Source organism: Columba livia, chromosome Z, assembly GCF_036013475.1.
Source record: "Columba livia isolate bColLiv1 breed racing homer chromosome Z, bColLiv1.pat.W.v2, whole genome shotgun sequence".
In the NCBI taxonomy this organism is placed as follows: domain Eukaryota; kingdom Metazoa; phylum Chordata; class Aves; order Columbiformes; family Columbidae; genus Columba; species Columba livia.
In genome coordinates this window covers 50,268,594-50,285,232 of record NC_088642.1, presented here as the reverse complement: position 1 = coordinate 50,285,232, position 16,639 = coordinate 50,268,594, and the positions used below count along the sequence as shown (strand labels likewise).

Sequence of the window (16,639 nt, the reverse complement as noted above, 5' to 3'; positions counted from 1 at the left end):
TGAGGTCAAGTTGAATTAGATCTGAAGTAGGTCAGTGAATTAAACTTCATTTGCATATACTTGTTTTTATTGTCTTTAAAGGAATCTGTAATTCAGGTTTTGTATGACAAAGCAAGAAATCACGCAAAAAAAAACCCTATCTCTGTTCCTTCAGAAAAAGTCTTTCAAGTATGAAATAGGAGACCAAAGGTTACCAGACTGCAATAACTATTGTGAATAGTATCTGTATAGATAATTAAAGCAAAATCAAAAGAAAGGCTTGTAGTAACACAGAGAATACATTAAAACTAATTTTGCAAAATTCAGCTGACACAAGATCACCAGATTGTATAGAAATTTTCCCAGAATCTCTCAGTCTTTTGTTGTATGGTAGTCCTCAAAAAGGTCGAAATATTTTTCATATGACTTTTGAAGCCCTCTGGGGCTTACCTAAATATGTTTGTGAGAAGGGATAGACACAACTTCTTAAACAACATGTCAATTTTTCTTAAGAATCTCCAAGAGACCTTTTGACAGAATGATTGAGGTACTTCTTTTTAGGTACGGACCTGGCCTAGAACTTTTGTTGTTGATGTTGTTGCTGTTGTTGATGCTGTTGCTGTTGTTGTTGTTGTTCTTGTTTGTCCATGAATAATGATCTCAAATATTGAATGGAGCTCCCTGGTGACAGGATTTTAATTTAGTTAGTCCAACAGTTCATATTCAGGAAACAACATGTTATATAATTTTTTGAAATATCTACGTTTGGACAGATGTGTATTAAAAACAAAACAAAACAAACAAACAAAGAATCAAATATCTATGAGAGACAAACTGAAAATTCCTTCATTATCATTTTGATTTCAAATTATTTTGAAGACATGGCTTGTGTTGAGAATGCTTTTTCTAGAATAACATTAGTTGCTCTGTATGATCAGATCTAACCAAGATGACAGAGGAACATGAAGCAGGGTTGTTTTTTTTTTTTGTTGTTTTATTTCAGTTGTGCTCATATGTAAAAGTATTGACCTAATGTTTATTTAGTGATCTTGGGGTACTCCTTCTGCTGAGTGACACAGGAACAGGAAATCTAATTTCTAACATAAACTTCAGCCTTTCCTCGTAAGGGAGGTGCGCCACTCCCTTAATCATCTTTGTAGTTCTGTGCTGGACTCTCTCAAGCAGTTTCCTGTTCTTCTTGAATTGAGGGGATCAGAACTGGACACAATATTCCAGATGTAGTCTCACCAACACAGAGTAGAGGGGGAGGAGAACCTCTCTTGACCTACTAACCACACCCCTTCTAATACACACCAGGATGCCATTGGCCTTCTTGGCCACATGGGCATAGTGCTGGCTTACGGTCATCATGCTGTCCACCAGCACCCCCAGGTCCCTTTCCCCTACACTGCACTCTAACAGGTCATTCACCAATTTATACTGGAACCTGGGGTTGTTGCTGCACAGATGCAAGGCTCTACACTTGCCCTTGTTATATTTCGTTAAATTTTTCCCAAACCAACTCTCCAGCTTGTCCAGGTCTCGCTGGATGGCAGCACAGCCTCCCAGTTTGGTGTCATCAGCAAACCTGCTGACAGTGCACTCTATTCCCTCATCCAAGTTGTTGATGGATATATTGAATAGTACTGATACCAACCCTTGAGGGACTCCACTAGATACAGGTCTCCAACTAGACTCTGCCCCATTGACCACAACTCTCTGGCTCTTCCCTTCAGCCAGTTCACAGTACATTTCACTACCTGATCATCCAGTCAACACTTCCTCAGTTCAGCTGCAAGGATGCTGTGGGAGACTGTATCAAATACTTTACTGAAATCAAGATAGACAACATCGACTCCTTTGCCATCGTCTAACTGCCTGGTTTTGTCCTTATAAAAGACTATGAGGTTGGTTAAGCATCACATCCCCTTGGTGAAGCCATGTTGGCTGCCCTTAATGACCCTCTTATCCTTGATATGTCTTGAGATGGCACCAAGTATAAGTCGTCCCATCACTTTCCCAGGGCTGGAGGTGATGCTGACCAGTCTATAGTTACCCTGGTCCTCCTTCTTGCCCTTTTGAACACTGGAGTGACATTTGCTTTCCTTCAGTCCTCAGGCTCCTCTCCCATTTCCCAAGACTTAGCAAAGATGATGGAGAGTGGTCTAGCAATGACCTCAGCCAGCTCCCTCAGCTTATTCTGTTCCTAGTGCTTTACGTTGTCATGAAATAAGTGGCAGAGACTTTACTGCAGCTGTGTTTTCTGATCAGTTACACCTGTGAAACTATCATGCTTCTTGCTTGGGTTCAACATGCCCAAACTTGAAAAGGCATGTTCTAATCAAATGCCTAACTCTTATTTCCTTTCTAAAAATTTAACCACAGCATGAAGGCCAGTCATTTTTTCAAGTTCTATGTGGAACTACTCATATCTCCTAAACATATCTCTCTTTCCTGTCTACAGCAGTATTAATTGCTCTATAATCTTACTGTAATGAAAGCATGAAAAGCTTGAACAATTATCTCCTAGCCATTAGTTGAAGTACATCAATATTACTTTAAACTTCTAGATTTTCTTTATAAGGGAAATATTAAAAATAAAGTAAACAAACAAAAAAGCTGTTACATAACATTATCACTATTAGAATAAAAAAAGTTGGAGTAGTGTAAATAATAACACCTACAATACCCTTCACAGTATTCAAGGTAGCTTGTGTGTTTGTATATATAAATATATAAGCACATATGCACATCTAGATGAAATCAGTTTTCAATTAAATATAGAAGTTGAAACTGAAAAGACCAATATGAAAGCATGATTATTCAAAAGGAATGCACATCATCTTGTGTGAGGCACAAGGAGAGCAAGACAGGGCATCCAGGATAAGCCATTACTGCTGTATTTATAAGGCTGGAGGCCTGCCAAGTGTAAACACTTGCCACACCTAACACAATAGAAAGCTTTATTAAACTCTTGCTATCCAGAGGAACCCTTTAGCTCAGATTCATAACCTTCTCACTTTTATGCAGAGTATCTTTTCTCATACTTTCACATGGATGTGTCCTCTCCATGACATGATAGTAGCTTCAATCTAAAAAGTTGCTACTAAAGCATTCTGCAGTTATGAAGGAAAACTTTGCAAACCCAGCAAGTTACATTGCAGGGAACACAAGCCATTTCAAGAGCAATCCACTATTTTATTTTATTTTTTTACACATTTTATGCTCTAGAGAATTAAGCATCTGGCAGATAATCCTGAAATCTCTCTTTACACCTGACAAAAGGCAGGTAAAATAACAAAAAAATGAGATTCATTGTACAAAGTAGGACCCTAGTTAGTAGGAAAACAGATATGAAAAAAGAAAACCTAAAGCAAAACAACATCGCATTAGCTGGCTTCATTTTCATATGAAATCTGCATTTCCTTCAAGTCAGGGCTGACAAGACAAATTTGTACCTTTTTAGTTTTGAGATCCATTCCTCAGGCTAGCTATATTCTCCTGACTTTGTCTCTTTAAACAAGAACTAGTTACTTGGAGCAAAGACTTTCCATATGAATGTCTTTACTCATAGAAAATTCATCAAAAATATATAAAACTGCTCCTCTCAGAAATTCCTGTAATCCAGAGTCTTCATAATTAATGTAATTAGAATATTGTAAACCTCTCAATCATCAAAACATGCATGAGACTACATTTTCCTTTAGTACACAAAAATGGTTCTTAGCCATTCCCTCCTGCTGAGTGTCCCACAAAGAGCCATCAACTATCTTTTCAGTAAACTATTCATATTATACCAATGTGTCATTTCCCAATAAACAGGTTGTTGGGGTTGAATCAGACTCCCTTCATCCCTTTCATCAATTTATTGGTATTAAACTTTTTGGTACTTTTTCATTACCCAAATACTTTAGTGGTGATAAATATGTTAGTATTCATGATATATATTTCAAATAAACATGATGAGTACAAAGAGAAAGGATTTGCTACTTCTCACTGCCATCGATCAAAGTCCCAAGAGGCTACATAAGCCCATATACTCATTAAAAAGTACTTTTGAGTCCCTAGTGCTATACTAAGTCAATAGGCATTAGTTTTGTATAACAAATACATATTAAGGGAAGAATAAATTCTTGAGAAATGCTTCAAATATTTAGAGCAAGCACAAGGGCTGTTGCAAAGAATGGTGCCATGCTTGCAGGAAATCAAAATGATCCTTGTCATCTGCCAAGTGATTAAAAACCAAACTGCTGTTTTCCCTTCTCCTCCTCCACAGCACATTAATGTCACTATGATATACAGTGCCAGTTGTCAGTACCCATTGTCTAACATGCCACTGAAGAGGGTAGCCTGAACAAAAGGTTAAGCACCCAACTGAGTCATAGTATATTTTTTTTATTTTATTTTGTTCTTTTTTCATGTCTGTTATTTGAATATGCTCCCACACTTTCTGAAGCATGTTCAGTGATGTTCTGAAGCACATTCTAGTCAAACAGAAGAGGTGTGAAGTTGCTTGTGGTCAGCTGGCTATTCTGCAACAGAATTGTGATTCCAAAGACAAACATTTTTATCATTACTGTTCACATTTACAATGATTTAAAGCTTTGCCCATAACCATAGCAGATGGTGCTCTAAGCAGCAGTAAAATCAATATGATACAGTTAATCCTGATTATCACCCTGACACTCACAATGATTTGTGATTCTGAAGATTACACACACTGTGGAAAATAAACACAACAGGAGGAATCCCACTTACAAGTATTTTCTGTGGCTTCAGTCTTACTAGCCTCTTACACCTCCTTGAAGAACTATGGAGACATTCTGAGGAGCATCTTTCAATCAAGTTTTAAGTAACCCTTAAGCATATTTTGGAAGTAGTTGTAAGCTATCCTAAAAATATTCTATATACGTTGCCTGCTGTTTTAATCCATCAAGCATGGTAGAGTATTTCAGGTTTCAAAATACTACTATTAAAAAGTCTAATCCTTTGTTTCTTTGTAATGTTTAAGTCCTGGGATGTTATAATGTAAATTATAAGAGTGAAATATCATTTTCATGGCATGGTTGTAGAAATTTCTGTTGCCTGTGTGTGTGAACAAATTTCATTTTAAAATATGGGGAATAATTACCCACACAGTACTAATAAAATATATGTTTTTCCTTAATGTTATTCTTAATGTTAAAGGCATCTTATTTGCAGTGCACCAAGCTTACACAAATACTTTTAAAGTTTGAGTCAAGCAGATATTTCCTAGCCACAAAAATGGAATGTAAACAATTGTCTAAATACAATCCTATTTATGCTAGTCCTGCTGCCAGAGGGGAAAAAAAAAAAAAAAAAGGCATTGGACATCAGGGTAAAAGGCTAATAATTTACATTCTCTTGAGGACTGCAGCCTTTGTTTTACTTGCCAATACGAGTACTGGTAAACAACATAGGGTATTTGAGGCTGAAGAATGGTGTCAGAAAGAAATAACATGTATAAGGAAGCAGTAGAACATTAGTAGAATAGTAGAGCTATCATTGATTAATTAGCAGTCAGGAAAGATTCATCTTACAGGACATTGTCAGTTGCTATACTAAATACAGAGAAGGGATCATTTTTATAAGAGACAGGTGACAGCAAGTTTTATTCCTGTTTTGTTTTGTTTTGGTTTGTTTTGTTTTTTGGTTGGTTGGTTGATTTTTAATTCCCAGATCTCATTTTCTTCTTTTAATCTCTTTGTACCAAGACAGCTTCCTAATAACAACATGGAAGAGACTCATCCTCCTCTGATTGGAAGGAATCTTGAGAGAAAACACTCAGTCTATAAGTCATGGCATCTTTCACATTGTAAAACCCAACAGCAGCAAAATTTCATACTGGTTAGAAACCCTGCCTGGAGAAAAGTTGCAGTCTGATGTACTGTGCAGATTCACAGGGATGTAAACTGCCTTTGCTAGCAAGAGTATCAGATAAGGAAAATAACTAGTGTAAGGTGGGTCCTAGAAGCCGACTGTAAAAAAATCAGGCTGAGAAAGTAGGACAATATGCTGACATGATTAACAAATATTGACATCTTCAATTCAAAAATGATTTGGTATTTTGGTACTGACAATAACATAAAAATACTCTGAAAATCCAAACAAAATTATTCAAGATTGTTTTGATAGTATTTTGTGTCAGTAAACTATGACTAACAACCTCACTTTCTGTACTTAGAAAGTGAAAAAAACTTCCTAAAAATACCTGTTTTATTTGGAGGTCCATCCTCCAAAATCTGACTTCTATGAACTCTGAAAATTGTAGGTTTCCAGGCTGTACTGAATATTTGGCTACCACATGTAGTTTTTTGGTAAAACTTCAAGTCACTTTTTTGAGTAAACTTGAAATTTTTTACCCATACCACTTTACCTGTGCCTTTATTTAGGTACCTCACTGTTTGTCAAACTAAATTTTTTTCAGTTCTTGAAATTTACTGCATCACAAGTAGAGATTCCATGCCTTATACTCAAAGGCATTATAACAGCTTTAGCCTTTTTACAAACTCCTTACACAGAAGATTTATTTCCATTGCAATGTGTACATAGTTGATTTTTTAGCTCCTGGAACGTGTGTTTTAAAAAACAAATGCCTTCATAGCACCATATTCCCTGAACTAATTCCTGTATAGTAACATAGAAACACTATAGCTCGACCCTACAGCATTAAGTAAGGTTCCACTGAGACTATCAGAAATCTGCATAAAACATTAACTGATTTTACTTCTTAAATGGTAGGTTATTTATAGATCGCACAAGTCACACATTTCTTTCCTTCTCAGTATATATCCCTGTTGTTGAGATTCTGAAAATAAAAAAAATTCTTCATTGCCTGAGTTATTTCATTATGTCAACAAGCCAATGACATTTGTGAAATTAAGAAAAATGCATAAAAAGCCTATTAGCCACCATAAAATATATTGAAATAGTTTATTAAAATATTCCTGATTTATAGGCTAGGAATCTATACTAAGAAATATACTTTAGAGATTCAAACTCTTAGCTTTTCAAGTGTTATTCTACCGAGCATGAACTCATCTGACATTAACAATCACAAATTATGGTGACACAAAGCAACAATGATTCTGATGATGAAGATGTTTTAATTGATAAATTGAACACTTCCCACTTCTTTGCAAGGTCACAGCTTACATCTGGGCAAATCCATTAAGGGTTATACAAAAGCTGTAGAGAAAGAAGAAAAATAGTGTTGATAGCGATCAAAAGGCTAAATTGTTTTTTGGAGTCGAGCCTTATCTGACAAGAAAGAATTATCCCTGTTTATTTCTTTTATAGAATGCAATCCCTACAAGATCTTAGTTACTACATCCTGAGTGAGTATTCTTTCTTCTATTCAGCCTCAACATTTATTAATCCATTATACTGACATACATAATAGGGCTCATCAGAAACACTATTCAAGTCAATTTATAGCTAGTAATTCATAACATGAATACCACATAGAAATATGCATATACACTTAATTCTGAGTAAGATGCACTTTATCTGTGAGTCTAGGGTCTGAGAACTGTTGCATGTTAGCCACTTATTTCAAAAAAGTCTGTTGGGACATTTAACCTCAAAAAAGAAAAGGCTCAGTACTGAAGGAACAGTTCAGATGATGTAGGAAACCAGACAATACAAATATTATTTTTCTTGCATAAATGCATAGTATATGTATATATATATATAAATGTATTTATAACAAATGTCTATGCATTTACCTATTTAAAATGGATATAAGATTAAGAATACCTAAATGACATTAAAAACCATCAAATGAAATGTGAACTTATCCTGAAATGTAGTTATTATACTAATTTCAAAGTTACAATTTTTCTGAAGCAAAATCCAATAACTTTTTGAGGAATGGACATGTGGAAGTAAAGCAAACAAACCAACTCTAATTCTGCCATGTGAATATCTCACAATAATTTATTTACAGTTTTGGAACTTGCTGGTTGTCTTAGATAAGATGTTGATAGTATTTAAAATGAATTTGCTTTATTTTAATTTAACACAGTTACACTGTTTGGAGTTTACATGGCTGATGGGACGTTGAGACACCAGCAAAGAAGAGTCACCAAAGCTGTGTCATGGCAGATGCAACAGGCATCTGAACAATAACATAAACAGAAGCCACATCACAAAACTCACTTTTCTGAAGTGCTGAACCTGGGTATGCTTTTTGAATGCTAAAGTGCATAGCCTAGAGACTGGCCACTCATGCTGACAAAAAAATACTTTATATATAGAGATAAGGGGCTTGGTATGACAGAGGGAAAAACTGAAGTGTTCAGGAACTTAAGGTATTTTTTAATTAAAAAAAAAAAAAAGAAGAAATGGTACATCGGATACTATCATATTCATTTGCAAAAGGTGAGCTTTTAGCCTCTTTAAGTTCCTCTCACATATTGAGCATCATGGATTATGCCTTTGTGAATGTAATACCATTGCTATTTTAAAAATATCCTTACCTCTGGAATCGTATTTTTCCCTGTGCAGTGGTACTCAAAATATGCATATCTTTGTGCTTCGCAAGGTTAGAAGCCCTTTGCTGACCAGACCCTTGGGCATCATAGGTGATGGCTCCCCCTTGCGCCAGCCACCACCCTATCTGTACACACACGCCAGTGCAATCAGCAGCTAAGCAGAGCAGAGATTATTGTCATTGTATTTTACCTTACTGTCTTTTTCTCTGAGAACAGCTCTTCGGATTGTATTTTGTGAAGTCTTCATACTGGCTTGATGAATGAAATGTAAGCTTGAATTACACACATGCTGCATAACTGTGAGGGAAAAAAAAAAAAAAAAATAGAAGCAAAGAAGCACCTACTGTTGTCCCAGTGCCAGGGCTCAGCAAGGTCCAGAGCAGTGCCTGGCAACCTGGCCAGTCCCACCATCCCAGCCAGGAGGCCAGGAGCAGGGCAGCTGGGAACAAGGGGAGATCAAGGAGGGGGGACACAAATCATGTCCTGGGCTGTGGTGGGAGATATCCTGTGGGTTGAGCATGGAGAAGGAGGTCTGTCAGTGCCCTCAGGGCCCTGGCAGTTTTTCAGTGTAGAGATGCAAATACAATACTGCTGAACTCTCTAGATACTATTTGCGTACTCCTTTCCTACAACACCTCCAGGTGTGTAAACTTGACCCTAAATTCAGTTGCCAACACTGTTGTAATCCATTTCTGTTTCTAGAAATAAGTCTTTCCCAGTGATACAAGAACTCACCAGATACTTGGTGATACTTCCTAAACTAAAATAAGTAAAGGAAAAACACATAAAGTTTATGGTTCTTACCTGGAAAGCTGCCTAGCAGAAAAGGACCTGGAGGTATTGGTCAACAGACAGCTGTTCTAGAGAACAAAACTTATGAGGAGCAGCAAAGGGAACTGGGGTTGTTTAGCCTTGGAGAAAAGGACACTGAGGGGAGACCATATAGCTCCCTGCAAATACCTGAATTGAGGTTGTAGAATGGACGGTGTTGGTCTCTTCTCTCAAGTAACAAGAGACAGGACAAGAGTAAACAGCCCCAAGTTGTGCCAGGGGACGTTTATATTGGATATTAGGAAAAATTTCTTCATTAAAAGGGTTATCAAATAGTAGGACAGGCTGCCCAGGGAAGTGATTGAGTCACCATCACTGGCAGAATTGAAAGGGCATGTAGACATGGAGAGGAGAGGAGAGTTTACAGGTCATGGAAGCAGGGGCTGGCCACTTGGGAGGAATATAAGGCTGCTACTAGAGGATGTAGGAAGGCAGCTAGGATAGCCAAGGCCTCCTTAGAATTACAGCTGGCGAGAGGGGTCAAGGACAGCAAAAAGAACTTTTTCAAATACATAGCAGATAAAACTAATACCAGAGGCAATGTAGGCCCACTGATGAACGGGGTGGGTGCCCTGGTGGCAGAAGATACAGAGAAGGCAGAATTACTGAATGCCTTCTTTGTCTCTGTCTACTCTGCTGGAGGCTGTCCTGGGGAGCCCTGTACCCCTGAGACCCCGGATGAAGCCAGGTCAATGGAGGAGTTTGCTTTAGTCGATGAGGACTGGGTTAGGGAGCAATTAAATAGTCTGGACATCCATAAATCCATGGGTCCAGATGGGATGCATCCGTGGGTGCTGAGGGAGCTGGCTGAAGTCATTGCTAGACCACTCTCCATCATCTTTGCCAAGTCTTGGGAAATGGGGGAGGTGCCCGAGGATTGGAGGAAGGCAAATGTCACTCCAGTCTTCAAAAAGGGCAAGAAGGAGGACCCGGGTAATTATAGACCGGTCAGCCTCACCTCTGTCCCTGGGAAAGTAATGGAACAGCTAATCCTTGGTGCCATCTCAAGGCATATCAAGGATAAGAGGGTTATTAGGGGCAGTCAGCATGGCTTTACCAAGGGGAAGTCATGCTTGACCAACCTCATAGCCTTTTATGAGAATGTAACAAGGTGGATGGATGATGGCAGAGCGGTGGATGTGGTCTACCTTGACTTCAGTAAAGCCTTTGGCACAGTCTCCCACAGCATCCTCACAGTTAAGTTGAGGAGGTGTGGTCTAGACAATAGAGTAGTGAGGTGGGTTGCAAACTGGCTTGAGGAGAGAAGCCAGAGAGTGGTAGTCAATGATGCGGAGTCTAGTTGGAGGCCAGTATCTAGTGGAGTGCCTCAGGGGTCAGTATTGGGGCCAATATTATTCAATATATTCATTAACGATTTGGACGAGGGAATAGAGTGTACTATCAGCAAGTTTGCTGATGACACTAAGCTGGGAGGGGTGGCTGATATGCCAGAAGGCTGTGCTGGCATCCAGCGGGACATGGACAGTCTGGAGAGTTGGGCGGGGAATAACCTAACGAAATTTAACAAGGGAAAGTGTAGAGTCCTGCATCTGGGCAGGAACAACCCCAGGTTCCAGTATAGGTTGGGAATTTACATATTAAAGAGCAATGTAGGAGAAAGGGACCTGGGGGTCCTGGTGGATAACAGCATGACCATGAGCCAGCACTGTGCCCTTGTGGCCAGGAAGGCCAATGGCATCCTGGGGTGTATTAGAAGGGGGGTGGCTAGTAGATCGAGAGAGGTCCTCCTTCCCCTCTACTCCGCCCTGGTGAGACCCCATCTGGAATATTGTGTCCAGTTCTGGGCCCCTCAGTTCCAGAAGGACAGGGAACTGCTGGAGAGGGTCCAGCGTAGGGCAACAAAGATGATTAAGGGAGGGGAGCACCTCCCTTATGAAGAAAGGCTGAGGGAGCTGGGTCTCTTTAGTTTGGAGAAGAGGAGACTAAGGGTGGACCTCATTAATGTTTATAAATATATAAAGGGTGAGTACCATGAGGATGGAGCCAGGCTCTTCTCAGTGGCAAACAATGATAGGACAAGGGGTAATGGGATCAAGCTGGAACACAAGAGGTTCCGCTTAAATTTGAGAAAAAACTTCTTCTCAGTGATGGTGACAGAGCACTGGAACAGGCTGCCCAGGGAGGTTGTGGAGTCTCCTTCTCTGGAGACATTCAAAACCCGCCTGGACATGTTCCTGTGTGACCTCACCTAGGCGTTCCTGCTCCAGCAGGGGGACTGGACTAGATGATCTTTTGAGGTCCCTTCCAATCCCAAACATACTGTGATACTGTGATACTTAGGGGCGTAGTTTAGGGGTGGACTTGGCAGAATTGGGCTTACGATTGGATTCAGTGTTCTTAAGTGTCTTTTCTATGGTTCTACTGCCATTATTAGAAGGCCGTGTTTTGTAACTTCTAGGAAAAAAAAAATCGTATTCCTAAGTGAGACAAGCCAATATATATCAGCTAAGCCTGATGCTTATAAATAATAGAAAATGCTTTACTGCCCTTCTTAGCTGATCAATACTGTGGAAAGTTTGCTATGCTTGTGTAACAGAATAATGCCAGAATCAGATTCTTGTTATTATATTATATGTTTTATCTGCAAACAGAAATATAAGTATGCCAATCCTTGTCAAGTGCTCAGTCTAGAGAAAGAGGAGCATAATCCTGTGATACTCATTCTACAGATGTATAGATTTGTTACTACCACATAGTCAGTTTGTGGTAAAACAAAGTAATGAGCACTCCTTGGCAGTTGAGTACTGATAGTTTTCAGAAACCGTTACTTATGAAAGAAATCCTGGACAACCAATTAGAAAAGATAGTATAACACAGCTAATTTTGAGCAAGCTCTGACAATTGCATAAAAGCCACTACTTCTGCTTTAAATAGTGAAGTGTAATCATGAGGCTATATTACGCAGGAAAACATTTGAGCGTGTTCCTTTTACACAAACTGAAAGAACTGATCAAACTTTTTGGTAATTGGTAACTACTGAAGAAGGAAATGAAAAATAATGGTGATGAAGAAGCTACAATTGGCTTAGAAAATCAAAATGAAAATCTGTTACCTTTCCAATTTCACACTGGTTTTTTCTCTATCACACTCCTTCTCCCTCCCTCACACAAAAAAGATTTCACAAAAGTGGAAGCTGAACCAAACTAGTATGTATAAAAGCAGCTTCATTAACAAACATTGCCTCTGTCTAGTATGGAGTCATTTTGCATACTTTCACTGCCCATTCAATCATCAGAATTTAATTTAGACATATTTTTAAATTATGATGATATAGTAGAGCTTTTCAACTGGAATGAATTGTCTCAACTCTAACATTTTGCTCAGCATCCAGTCTTCCAGCATATCTAACTCCAGAATCTATGCATACTACAATAAGGTAAATAAACTAGTTTTTATTGCAGGTCTCTTACACTCCTTCAGCTACCCAATCTAAGACCACATATCTGTTCTTTTATTTGTAGATTTTACTCTGTTATGTGATACACTTCCATCAAATATTCCCTCACTAAGCTCTGAACCGCTGGGATAAACATCCCAGTCAAAAGGGGATGAAAGCTGCAAAAAAAAATCTGTACTAGACACCCTGACCAATAGGCACTAAATGGAGTAATGTGAAACCTTGAACTGGTTAAATTCAAAGTGGCCTGCAATAAGAACAAAATGTCCTTAAAGAATCAAGTGCAGAAAGGCAGCAACCAGTATTAGAGATGCTTGAGATCTGCAAGGTCAAGGATGTCAAAATAACTGTACCTGGCCAAGAAAGGCAATAGGTACACGTCATGCAGGATCCACTTCTGGAACAGAGCTACCAAGAACAAATTATCTCAGGGAAAGACTGAATAAGGAAAACCTTTCATGTGGACTGTCCCCACTTGAAGCTATTCTACTACTGCTTATTATTTGCCCCTTTTTTTTTATTGGACAGCAGGTGGAGATTTATTCAGTGATGATGGAATAGGCCTCTCTACCTGGCTGCAGTTTCTCTTCTTTTGCATGGAGGACAGGAAAATGCAACTTACTGACCAAACATTATTAGTCTTTTCTGATTACTATACTCTGTAGAAAGAGCTTGCAGTACTGTATTGTGTTGAAGAGCATTTGCCTCACTCAATGTTTTGTAGGGGATTATATGCATCAAATGATAGATTGCATGTATTGCATGGATATTTGGAATGCACCTAACCCGTGTGCGCATGGTCTCAAAACAACCTGGTCGAATTAATTTATTAATGACCCGTTTCTGAGCAGTTAGGATGACCAGATGATCTCCAGAGGTCTCTGTCAACCAAATTTTATTATTTTCTCAGATAGATGTATGCACATACATGTTGTGATAAAAGCAAATGTTTTGTCTTTCAGAATTTATAAGGCAATAGATATTGTAATGATGGTCACATTGTAAGTAGCTAAATTAGCAGCTATGACAGAAGTAGAGGTGATGATAACACATTGATCAAAGATACAACTTGCACAATCTTTCCAACTCCCCAAATCACATTTGAAAGACCTAACGAGATTAGGAAAACAAAAACAAAACAAAACATAACAAAACAAAAACAAACAAAAAAAAAACAAAACAAAAACAAAGACAACAAAACAAACAAACGAAAAAACCAACAAAAACAAAACAAACAAACAAACAAAAAAAAAGAGAGCTTCTAGAATTTGGAAATGCACTGTACCAAACTGAAATCTGTCTTTCTGAGGTGAGGATACCAATTCTGTGAATATCAGGCTCAGTAAAGCTGTAATCCTCTAACTGATAACATGGAGAAATTCTGCTTTATCGACTACAAAACTACAGACTGCAAGAGTATGAATAAAGGCTATCCTTGTACCTGTTTTCTTTTGTCCCTTGATATAGAAGCTGCAGAGGGACTCACCATGCATAAAAGACTTGTACTCCATTGTGCTTCAGTGTCCAGCATCTATAAAGCTTGGCCAGGCTGACCGTTGCTGAAGGTATACTGAAGGTATTATAAACTGCTAGACTGGGACTCAAATGCTGAGTCTTTAAGATACTTAGTTACACTCTTAAAATAGCCTTCTTACAGCATATATTGCTTCCCAAATTGAAAAATCCAGAAGTTCTTCTGTAATAATTCTGTTAGATATTTCTATGAATGCAGTATCTTTTGCTTAACTGAAGAGGCTGGGAGAAGAGATGGTGATTAAATAAATTAATATGAAGCTGAAAGCCTACTATGAATACTATATAGGGCTAACAACTGGAGTTTTGTGTATGTCTAGTAGATTTCTGCAGCAACAGCTTAAAAGTGAACCTCAGCAGGATAACACTCATCAATATACAAACAGTGCAGTTGGATCTATTTCAGAGAGCACTTTACACAGAGAATAAAATACATTTGAAATGAATATTCTAGCATTATAAGACAATCCTCTAGCTATCCTGGCTAACTGTGCAATTTCTATTAATAGTTTTGAGTAGGAAATGTGGAAAATGTTCTTTATTTAATTTAGCATCCTAAGAGGATTTAAAGTAAATCTGAAATTACAAAAATAGTGTCAGCAGAGAAATACACACCAGAGGAGAATTCAGTGATCTGCTTAAAACATAGTTTAAAATCCTTTTATTGTGCTTTTTTTACTCCTACTCTGACCAAAAAGGATTTAAAATGGAACCATGAAAATAGCATATGGATAAATGTAGGAATCCTGAGCTTACATCAAGGTTGTAAAAATTCCTTTGATCTATCCTTAGGAATTTGGGTTCAAAAAAAAAAAAGTTTATTCTCTATTCCACACCCCAGTTATACTAAAGAAAATTTGAAGTGTTTGGATACCATTTGGTCCTTTGTTCATCTGTTCATTTCCCCACTTTTTCAATTTTTGTTGTTCCTGCTTTTTCATCAGAAGGATGCATCTATACTGGTTTGTCTGTGTTACTTTCCATTAATGAAGATACAATGTTTAGGTCTGTTCAGCATTATCTTATAAATCTTAGTTTGATTTTTGTGACAGAGTGTAGATTGTCTCTAAGCAAAATGCCAGGAATACCTTCATCCACTGCCAAACGGAGGTCAGAGCTGTCTCTTTTCATTGAAGCCAAGAAAGCCATAGCAGCTCGAAGATGAAGCACATTTCTTGAAAAGAGCTGAGAGACACATGGCTATAATTCTTTATCTAGACAATGTTAACAGGCCTAAGGATTACCTCTAGAGCCAAAGAATCAGAACAAATTATTTGCGAAAAGAAAATTTTAAATTACCTCTTTAGAGTTGTTAGCTTTTCATTTGTTTTTCACCCATAACTATATGAGGAAAAGTAAAAAGGTGGATTTTCCTGGTACTAAATTAAATATAATGATGACTGTCATTTATGCATTTTCTAAATAACTGTTATTAGCAACTGCTTCAGACAATACAGAAAATGTTTTGCATAAATTAGCAATGAAAACTGTTTGACCAGTATTACTTAAGATAATAGATCGTGTTTGCTCTCAACATTTCCTGCATTTTAGGCAGTATTCCAAACTAAATATTAATTCTATTTGTTAAGAAAGGGGGGAAAAAAAAAAAAGAGTAAAAATTTGTAAAGACATGGATAGATGTCCTCTGCGCAGGTGAAACCAGGTAATTTCAGTTTGGTTCAAGAGTCTTCACCAGACAGTTGAATGAAACCACCTTATTTTCTCCGAAAAAGATTAGGGATTGCTTACATTTTTCATTTTCCTGCTACAGGAAGATGGCAGCACCCTAAATCATCATAGTGTTCTGTACCATCTGTGATTAAAATCTTTTTTGAAAACAATGTTGAGCTGCAAAATCTATGTGCAAGTTTCAGACATTTGAGAAGACCAGGCCTAGGATTTTGGCTTAGGTCCATATCTGTGTAGGAGAGTTCAAGTTTTTGTTTTCCCAACAGGCAGTGCATTAAATAGACTAAATGTCTTCTAGAATTATTAGCTAAAGGAGCAGATCATAATTTACATGTTTGGGTTAATGAATTATCTATATTTGGAAATGAGCCTGATCAAGTAGTTACATCTTTGTCTACTGTTCATTTGTATTGGGAAATGTAACCTGCCATCAACATATGCTTCTTAATCAAAATTTTGTGTAACTTTGTTCAAACACTGTTTTATTGTATCCCTGAAAATCCATATTGCGCAGATTCATTGGCACTTTGAAAAAAGTTAGTGCATCAAAGGAAAAATAAAAATACTCTTCCTGAAAAATACAGGAGGACAGGCTGTCATAGCTTTGATAGTACAGCGAGCATATTAAAGTTTGATTCAATCTGAACTGATTCTATTTTAGGATTGATAAGAA

The 16,639-nt window shown here is 37.8% G+C and overlaps 1 long non-coding RNA gene across 1 annotated transcript in view; it reads right to left on the bottom strand.

The window, feature by feature from the left end:
- Positions 1–3,188: 3,188 nt before the first annotated feature.
- LOC135577275 (uncharacterized) overlaps positions 3,189–16,639 on the bottom strand; it is a 15,687-nt gene continuing 2,236 nt past the window's right edge. Inside the window, exons 2-3 of the long non-coding RNA XR_010468915.1 lie at positions 8,686–8,792; positions 3,189–7,188 (exon numbers count right to left, since the gene is read on the bottom strand). This is a non-coding gene — a long non-coding RNA (uncharacterized LOC135577275). The remainder of the gene's footprint in view (positions 7,189–8,685; positions 8,793–16,639) is intronic.